The 9,744-nt window shown below is 38.7% G+C and overlaps 1 pseudogene; it reads left to right on the forward strand.

Annotated features, from left to right (window-relative positions):
• Positions 1–9,341: 9,341 nt before the first annotated feature.
• LOC123820331 lies at positions 9,342–9,446 on the forward strand (annotated as a pseudogene).
• Positions 9,447–9,744: the final 298 nt, after the last annotated feature.

Raw genomic sequence — 9,744 nt, forward strand, 5'->3', positions numbered from 1 at the left:
GTTCTCCCAGGTTATTCCAAACCTGCTAGCCCACAAATGTTCCTTCTTAGAGTTGTAATGGCTTAACTCCAGCCTGCTGCTTGTTGATTTCATCATCTGAAAAAAAGCTCTCCTCCTTCCCAGTAGTCTAGCTCTTGGAGAAAGCTTTCAGGATAAACAACACTGACCTCTTAACCCATCTGGATCTTTACATCCTAGAGTAGATGATTCAGAGCAGAAATGAAAACAAAAATTATGAAAATAACATGTGAGAAGGAAAATAACAGAACTGCTGTCGGTATATTTTTGGTGCAGGATTGCCCCAGGTGAAATGATTTTAATTTACCAATTTGCAGAGATAAAAAATATTGCACTGTAACAACTACAGTATTCACAGTAGTGTGTGGCACTGGTGAGCTGTACCATATGACAAAGCAAATGGAGATCAGGCATTTGCCAGACCATCTCATCGTGAGGAGGAGGGGAAGAGATCATGTGAAGAGTTATAATATGGTTAATGGCATTGCAAGGCTATTTGCTCTAATTTTACAATTCTTTTTTACACATAGGTTATCATACTAATTTGCTACATCTGGATTATTTGTCATTTTAATGCAATGATTTTGCACTTCCCTTTGCTTTTAGTTCTGCAGCCTCCAACCTGATGTTCAGAGGTTCAAATAAGTTTTAGCACACCAGATGCTCTGGATGGTTTAAAACAAGTCACCTTGGAATGGGAACCCTTTGAGGATGGCACAGTGGAGAGAGTGGAGGCTTGGAAATCACATGTCGATTACAATGGCAACATAGATGTTGGCAATTTACTTAATCTCTCTGAAAGTGTTTCATTAAAAATGGAAATATAGAGCCTACCTTGCAGGCTTATTGTAAGGATTAAAATAATCTCTCTCACATGCCTAGCCTCAGGTTCAATAAGTGGTCCATATATAGTAATAACAAAGTACAGTTCATTTTTCCTGTTCTTTTGATGGTTGCACATTTTTCTTTCCACTCCTCATGGGTAAACCAGAGGTTTTGCAAATAAAGTGGTATAGTAAAGACTGATGTTTCTCAAAGATATAACAGAGGAAGCCAACAATTTGCTATAATTGGGAACAGAACTTTTAGGTGAGAAAATAAAAATCATTGACCTGGTTTCAAATCCAAAGCATGTTTAAATATTTGAATATGACCTGGAAAGTTCATGAGAAAATGGAGCCAGAATTTATCTTTTAATCACATGCCCATGTAGGTGATGGGCATCACGGAAATGGGAGAAATGAGACGGCTAGCCTGTAGAAGCGTCTTTATACTCCGTAAGTGTTCTTCTAATGTTAAAAATTATTGTTGTTGTTGTTGTTATTGTTAAGCTATAGGTTAAATCTGGGAAATCTGCCAACAATAACAATGATTATTGTTCCTAAAGTAATAACAAAAGCAGAAGGAAAAAAACTGCAAAAATGTGGTTCATGCCAATTACAGTTATAGCCTTCTGGAAAAATTATCATTTATTTATAATGTTTTCCTCTAGAAATTGATACCAGCATGTAATCTGAAAATGTAACACAATAAAATAGAGCTAAGCTACATTCTTAACAGTGGTTGCTTATGAAAATTTGAAACATGCTGGTGTCTCCATTAGGAGAAACTTTACCTGTTCTGGTGCACTGCTGATACCCAAAATCTCTCATTTCTTTGTTTCTGGTGTCTCCATTGGAACCTTATTTTCCTCTCTGAGAGAGGTGGTTAATTGATGTCCCTTTTCCCAAACCATTAATGCATATCTCCTTGTATTAAGTTAATGGAACAGAGCTTCAGAAACAAAATATAGTAAAGCCCAAATGGAGTACTCTCCATAAGAGGGACTAGAATGCATTCTAAGTGCAGTGGAACCACTAGACACACAGAACCCTTATGATTTTGCCTCTTGACAAAAATCTTAATGTTTCTGTCGCACATATTTGAATTCCTAGTAGGTTACGGGAGGCATTCTTCTCTATTCTACTCCAAACATTTTAACCAACTCCTAATTATAGAACATTCTTTCTCCACCCTCTTCTATTGAATAACTCTTTTCCATCCTTTATGTTTCAACTTGGCTATTCCTCCAAAAAACCTTCCCTAACGTGCTTCCCCACCATTGACTGCCACAGGCAAGCTGGTTTTGATATTCCTCATATGTGCTTCCATAAAGACTATCAGGGAAAACTTAGATGACCTGTTAACAAATCTTTTTTTCCTCCTAGACCATAAACTGCTCAGAGCAAAGCCTGAGTCTCTTTTATTGTTTTGTTCCCAGCACCTTGGATATAGGAGGCACTCAGTAAATATTAGTGGAATTAATGAGTTTTAGAAATCCCATCTTGAAAGCATTTACAACAAATAAACTGATTCCTCAAGAATACAAAGCAAATTGTTTATTTTATTTTCTAGCTAATTTCAATGGTGTACCAAAATGGATAATTTGAACTTGAATTACATAGTTTGCTTGTGACAAAATTTATCAGCTATCACCTTATCACTACTTTTCTTTGCTGCATGTACACTGCTCTGACATTATCTTTTTATGATTTAGTTTCTGATCAAAACAGAAACAGCCAAGATATGAGAGCAAGAATGTGCTGGCTCTGCCATTAACCTTGGTGGCTTAGCGGACACTGCCCAAGCCTCAGTATGCTCTGTCACTGTCAGCCCTGCCCTAATGTGTTCCAGAAAGAAAGATGAATGAAGAAATGTAAAGGTCCAGAGTGAGCCCAGGGGGCTCTACAACATGAGATTGTTGTAGGGATAAATATGAGTATTTTTGCAGCTAGGGCCATATATAAAATTGTTGTGGGGATAAATATGAGTATTTTTGCAACAAAATCTTGTTGACCTTCAACATCACAACCTCTTCACATTCTCTCTGTCCCTCCTCTGAAATATTCACATTGGTTTTCATTGTTCCCCTATGGGTCTGAGAGGCAGCCCAGTTCCCTGTTCAGGTTTTACAGCCCCATTCACAAATTCCTACTCACCAAACCCTTAAGGTCAGTACCTTTTGAACCCAACTTCTGCTACTCCCCAAGCAGGCCAATTATAGAGCCCACCTGCTGTCGATTGTGTTGCCTCCCAGAATATGATAACATGTGGCTTTCTCAAAGAGAGAAAAAAAGATGAATGGTAAAAACACATGTTTATACTTAAACCTATTATGCACAAGAGCTTTCAACTATTGGGTAAGAGAGTTTCAGTGGAATAATGTGTGTGTCTGCTGTCTGTAAGAATGATTGTCTGTCAAGTGTTTTCGCAGGCTCCACAGGTTTCCTAAGGGGAGTAGGGAAAAAGCAGAGGGATTGTAACTTGGAAACCAGAACAAGCTGAGGATTCATTCTCACCTTGTGACATCTGCAGTGTGGGAAATGGGAAGCCTGCAGAATGATCTCATTCACTTGAAGCCTGAGACTCACACCTCCTCTCCTATACCTTTGCCTATCATCTATTTTTAAAGGTGAGGAATCTGAAATGTACTTCAAAACACTCAATTGATGCTCACAAAAATCCAAAGTCCCTGGTTCAATGACTGGATCTCTGGAGAGGAAAGTCAGTGTTTTAGCTTTACTTTCTGTCTCCTCCACACCATGTAGGGAAAAAAGTTCATAGCCATCTAAGAACTGCAACTGGGGTTTATCTCAGGCACTTTGGGCACCATCCGTCAAGTCCCTGAGAGCAGGCACTTTGGTCAGGGACAAAGGGCATTTGATCTTTTAACTAAACCTCTGAGCCTGGTAATCCTAAATGGGTGATTGCTTAACTTTTTCTTCTCACAGGAAATTCATCTCAGTATTTTTCACAAAATTTGTATTTAGAATAAGTACACAAAGACTACAACTGAGACAAATCTTTAGTTTCTGCTACCAAATCTCTAAGAAAATAGCACAACACTTTTACCTTATGAAAAATGCCAACTTGAAGAACATTATAGGATTTAACAAGCCTTCAGTTAGATCCACTTTCCCCACCCCCACTTACTTTTCAATGCAGCTTGGAGTTTCTTATTATGGTGAGACTTGTATTTGTTAGGGAAAAAGTACTTTTAAAAAGTATGTACTAGAAAATTCTAAGTAGGAGACCACATGAATAAGTGGAGATGGAGAGACAAAATGCCTTCCAGTCTCCAACTCTTCCATTTCCCCAGATCACTGGTTCTAAATCTTGACCTCATGGTATCACTGAGGTCTGGGAATGGGTATCATTTTCTTAATCTATAAAGCAGAGAAAGCAAGGGTGGAATGAACTAATTGATCTTTAAGGCAGAGCTTCCCAACACCTATGCCAAGGCACTCTGGTATGTCTCTAAGAGATTAGACTTTTCCATGATGACTAGGCAATGACTATAGCCTTAAGGCCAAGCATTTCTAGCTATAAGCATCCTTCTCTGTTTATTCCAATGTATTGTAAAATCATCTTCATTTTATATGTTTGCCCTAACATGAAAAAAATGTTAGAAAACAATGGTTTAAAATCTTTTCCAACTCTCTTATTCAGTTACTCCCTTGAGGGACTCATTTTAATGGAAACCTAATATCTCTTGTGGGAAACACATCAGAACAGAATAAACTAGGGAGGAATATAGAAAAGGAGATGCAGAGGCTCCCACTTAACTCCCAGGAAGGTTCCAACTTGCTTGGTATAATATCTAATAGCAAAAGTGAATTAAGAAACTCATGTTCTATAGAGGGAGAGTGTTTGATTGTAGAGGAAAGAGATCATTTGGATGCATGACTGTGTGGGTACTTATATTTCTCCTTGACCCAAGCATCAGGGAATCAGGATTCCTCATGAAATAGGGAATGAAGAAACCAGTCCAAATTAAGAGAAGTAAAAATACTAGGAGCATTGTTGTTCCTAGTAGAAGAATTGTACAACTGGTGACAAAAGGTGTTTTCTATCATAAATCAAGAGGAATTACTAGAGCAGAGTTGTGGAGCTGGGAGAGAGGGTATCAAGGAAAAGAGTTGGGATCTCATATGCACCAAAGGGATAAAGTAAATTCAGGAAATTTGGAGGCCTTCAGATGGACACTGGCCATAACACAAATGAAAAAGCTACAGGCAAAGAAAATATTGACTCTGATTATCATATGGAATTTTCTCAATTTCTATGTATTTGTTCATTATAATCTTGCTTGGTTTTATTTTATTTTATTTTTTAAATCTTGCTTGATTTTAGAAGTCAAATACCCACTGTGGGAAACTTGAAGAAAATGGAAATGTGTAAACAGATAAAAACTTACACTTAATACTATACAGAGAGATAATTGTTCTTAACATTTCATGGATAAACTAAAATCTATTTACCCACTTCCTTGTGGTTGGGTCTTTAGGTTCCTTCCAATTTTTGATCATTATAAATTATTGGGTTGGCCAAAAAGTTAATTTGGTTTTTTCCATAAGATGGCTCTAGGAGTACTTAGTTGTCTTTAGCTTCACTTGAAACAATGTTGTTAGATTCTATTGTGACACCTGTCATATCAGCGTGCATTAAAAAAAACTTATCAAGATGGCAGCATAGGTAAACATGGCTTGTCTCTTCATACAACCACATCAAAATTACAACTAAACTATGGAACAACCATCACTCAGAACCATCAGAAATTGAGTTGAATAGAAGTCTGACAACTATGTAATTAAAGAAATCATGGCCATCCAGACTGGTAGGAGGTGTGGTTTGATAGAGACAAGCTGGTCCCATACCCACATGTGGTAGATAAAAATTCAGGAGGGATATCTCAGGAGAGAGGAGTCCCAGCCCCACACCAGGCTCCCCAGCCCAGTGTTCCAGTGCCAGGAAGATAAGTCCCTATAACTTTTGTCTGAAAAAGCCAGCAGGGACTGAGTTGGTGAAAGAAACTTCTGGAGTCCCAAGCAGTTCCCCTTAAAGAACTCACAGACTTACTCAGATCACTCTCTCTGGGCTCCAGCACTGGTGTAGCAGCTTGAGGGGCATAGGTGGCATGCTGGGAGGAGTTGAGGTGTCTGGCACTGGGGGAAGAGCTGGAGGACAGTTTTCTCTTGGATGGAAAGGCAGGAGGAAGCCATTGTCCCTTTCTGAGTCCCCACTCCACAAAGCCACTGGGCCTGCAGACTGGTGCCTAAGATTCCACCAACCTAACACTGTTCTGTCCCACCCTGGAGATCCCTTAAGACTCCATCCCACCCAACTTAATGAGCACACACAAACTGTTAACCATGTCTTTTCAATATGAATGGTTGGTCTTGGCTCATGCTTCACAACTTCCTAAATCTTATCAAACAAGCAACAGCTGGCCTCTATGATCCCCCCAGTCCCCATATCTCTTGCTAAGTGGCCCCAGGCCTGACACTAGCAGCAGCCAGACTAGAGGCACAGTTTGGCTTTACCTGGGCATCTCCAAACCCAGCACAAGTAGCAGCCATCTCATACTGCTTTATAGCTCAGGCAGGGTGGACTCAGGCACAACACAGGTGAGGGCTGACCTTGGCCTGCACTACCCAAGAAATCTCAGAGCCTGTACATCCAGTGGATAACTACTGCCCCTGCCCCACCAACCTGCCCCTGTACAGCTGATCCTCCATGGTGGGTAGAGGTTGATAGTAAGTGATCATAGCCAGTCTTAGCAGCTGACTGGCCTAGGTAAATCCCTCCAATTGAGGAATACAATCAAGGCTCAATTACAATAGGAGGGTGTACCCAGCCCACACCAAGAGTGCAACTAGAGTATCCAGCTTGGGTGATAGGGGAGGCTGTGCCACTGGACCCTACAGGACACCTACTACATTAAACCACACTATCAAGACAAGAGTCAAAGCAACTCTACCTAATACATAGAAACAAGCACAAGTGGGCTGCCAAAATGAAGAGATTAAAGAAACATGGCCCAAATGGAAGAACAGATCAAAACTCCAGAAAAAGAGCTAAATAAAATGAAGATAAGTAATCTATCAGATGCGAGTTCAAAACACTGGCTATAAGGATGCTCAAGTAACTTACTGAGGACCTCAATAGCATAAAAAAGATCCAGTCAGAATTCAAGGATACACTAATTGAAATAAATAATTACAGAGAAACAACAGTAGAGTGGATGAGGCAGAGAATCAAATCAATGATTTGGAACATAAGGACACCAAAAGCAACCAATGAGAACAAGAAAAAAAAGAATCCAAAAAAATGAGGATAGTGTAAGCAGCCTTTTGGAGAACTTCAAGTATTCCAACATTTACTTTGTAGGAGTGCCAGAAGGAAAAGAGAAAGGGCAAGAAATTAGAAATCTATTTGAAAAAATAATGAAAGAAAACTTCCCTAATTTGGTAAAAGAAATAGACATGCACATCCAGGAAGCACAGAGAGTCCCAAACAACAAGGATGCAAAGAGGCCCACTCTGAGACATATCATAATTAAAATGCTAAGAGTTAAAAATAGAGAATCTTAAAAGCAGCAAGAGAAAAACCTTTAGTTACCTACAGGTGCATCCACATAATACTGTCAGCTGATTTCTCAAAAGAACTTTTGCAGGCTAGAAGGGGTTGGCAAGAAATATCCAAAGTCATAAAAAGCAGGGAGGGACCTACAACCAAGCTTGCTCTACCCAGCAAAGATAACATTTAGAATTGAAGGGCAGATAAAGAGCTTCCCAGACAAGAAAATACTAAAGGAGTTCACATCCTCAAACCATTATTATATGAAATGTTAAAGGGACTTACTTAAGAAAAAAGATCAAAACTATGAACAATAAAATGACAATAAATACAACTCTATCAACAATTAAATCCAAAGAAAAAAATAAGCAAACAAGAACACAGACAGAATCATGGATACAGAGAGCACTCTGATGGTTGCTAGATGGGAGGGGGGTACGGGGGAATGGGTGAAGAGATGAGTGGATTAAGAAGTACAAATAGGTAGTTACAGAATAACCATGGGGATGTAAAGTAAAGCAAAGCCAAGAACTTATTATACATATTACCCATAGACATGAACAATGGTGTGGGGTTGGCCTGAGGGGATGGGTGAAGAGGAGCAAAATAATCAGGACAACTGTAATAGTATAATCAATAAAATAATTCAAACTATAAAATAATAAAAACATAAAACCTGGTGAATTTTTGTATAGTCATTTTAACATTGAAGATGGAAAAATATGCAACATTTTCAGCATATTAAGCTTTAGTATTTCAAGAAAGGTAAAAATGCAACTGAAACACACAAAAAAAGATTTTCACAGTGTATGGAGAAGGTGCTATGACTGATCAAATATGTCCAAAGTGGTCTGCAAGGTTTCATACTGGAGATTTTTGGCTGGATGATGCTCCATGGTCAGGTAGACCAGCTGAAGTTGATAGCGGTCTAATCAAGACATTAATTTAGAACAATCAACATTATACCATGTGGGAGATAGCCAACATACTCAAAATATCCAAACTTATAAAGTTCTTTATGAAAATAAAAAATGTCTTTTATTTTACAGAAACAACTAAACAGACTTTTTGGTCAACCCAATATAACACTTTAATAAATATATTTTTCCCTTTCTTTGATCATTAGGAAACAAATATCCTTTGTTCTTATCCCTGATTATTTTTATGGATTCTTTTCTGAGATAGTCTGGGTAAAAGAGTACAAACATCTTAAGATCTTTGATGCATACAAGTAAATAAAATAGTTTCCAGAAACACTGTACCAATTCCCTCACAAGGGAGCTCTTTTTAGTGTCCCTGATTAACATTGATTATAATCTTCCTATACCTTACAAAACCAGTGTGACATTTCCTTGTAGTTTTAGTTTGTGTTTCAGGTTGAATCTTCTTTTTTACATGTTAAAATTACAAGTAATAGAATTTTAATGGCATAAAAGAAATGCATTTTGACCAGTAGACCCAGAAGGAAAAGGAAGAGATCATGGGAGAGAAACTGGGGAAGGAAGAACTTGAGGTTTTCTTTTTCACTGGTCAGCACACTGTGGCCCAGGCACCACATACAGCCTGCTGCCTCTTGTTGGATGGCCCACAAGTTAAGGATGTCTTCTACATTTTTAAATGCTTGAAAAACCACCAAAATATGATTATTTTTGTGACATATGAAAATGCAAAATTGAAATTTTCATGTTCATATAGTTTTTTGGAACTCTTCTGTGCTCATTATTTATGTCTGGTCTGCAACCACTATTACTCTGGCACAACAGAGTTGAGTGAGTAGCTGTGACAGAGACAGTATGCCCACAAAACCTAAAATATTTCCCTTCTGGCCCTTTACAGAAAAAGTTTAATGACCCCTGATTTAGGCAATGACTTCCCACCTGCTGGTAGGTGCAGCAATGTTTAAGTTAGTAAGAAGTAGTAGGATTATTGCTTCTCAGTCTTTTGATTAAGATCAAGTGTAGTATCTGTTCTTATTGGAAGTAGTAGGATTGGTCAGGTGTCTCCAGTAAGAACATCAGTTTATAGCCCTGGCTGGCATAGCTCAGTGGATTGAGCACGGGCTGCGAACCAAAATGTCGCAGGTTCGATTCCCAGCCAGGGTACATGCCTGGGTTGCAGGCCATAACCCCCAGCAACCGCACATTGATGTTTCTCTCTCTCTATCTCCCTCCCTTCCCTCTCTAAAAATAAATAAATAAAATCTACAACAACAAAAAAAAAACATCAGTTTATCAGCCACTCATACTTGTCACCTTTTAGGAGCATGGGGTCACAAGAGAGTGGCACTGAGCACAGTTCAGATGTACAGCGAGGGAAATAAAGAAAAAC

This window comes from Phyllostomus hastatus, unplaced genomic scaffold, assembly GCF_019186645.2.
Source record: "Phyllostomus hastatus isolate PE091 unplaced genomic scaffold, TTU_PhHast_1.1 phas_contig_34, whole genome shotgun sequence".
In the NCBI taxonomy this organism is placed as follows: domain Eukaryota; kingdom Metazoa; phylum Chordata; class Mammalia; order Chiroptera; family Phyllostomidae; genus Phyllostomus; species Phyllostomus hastatus.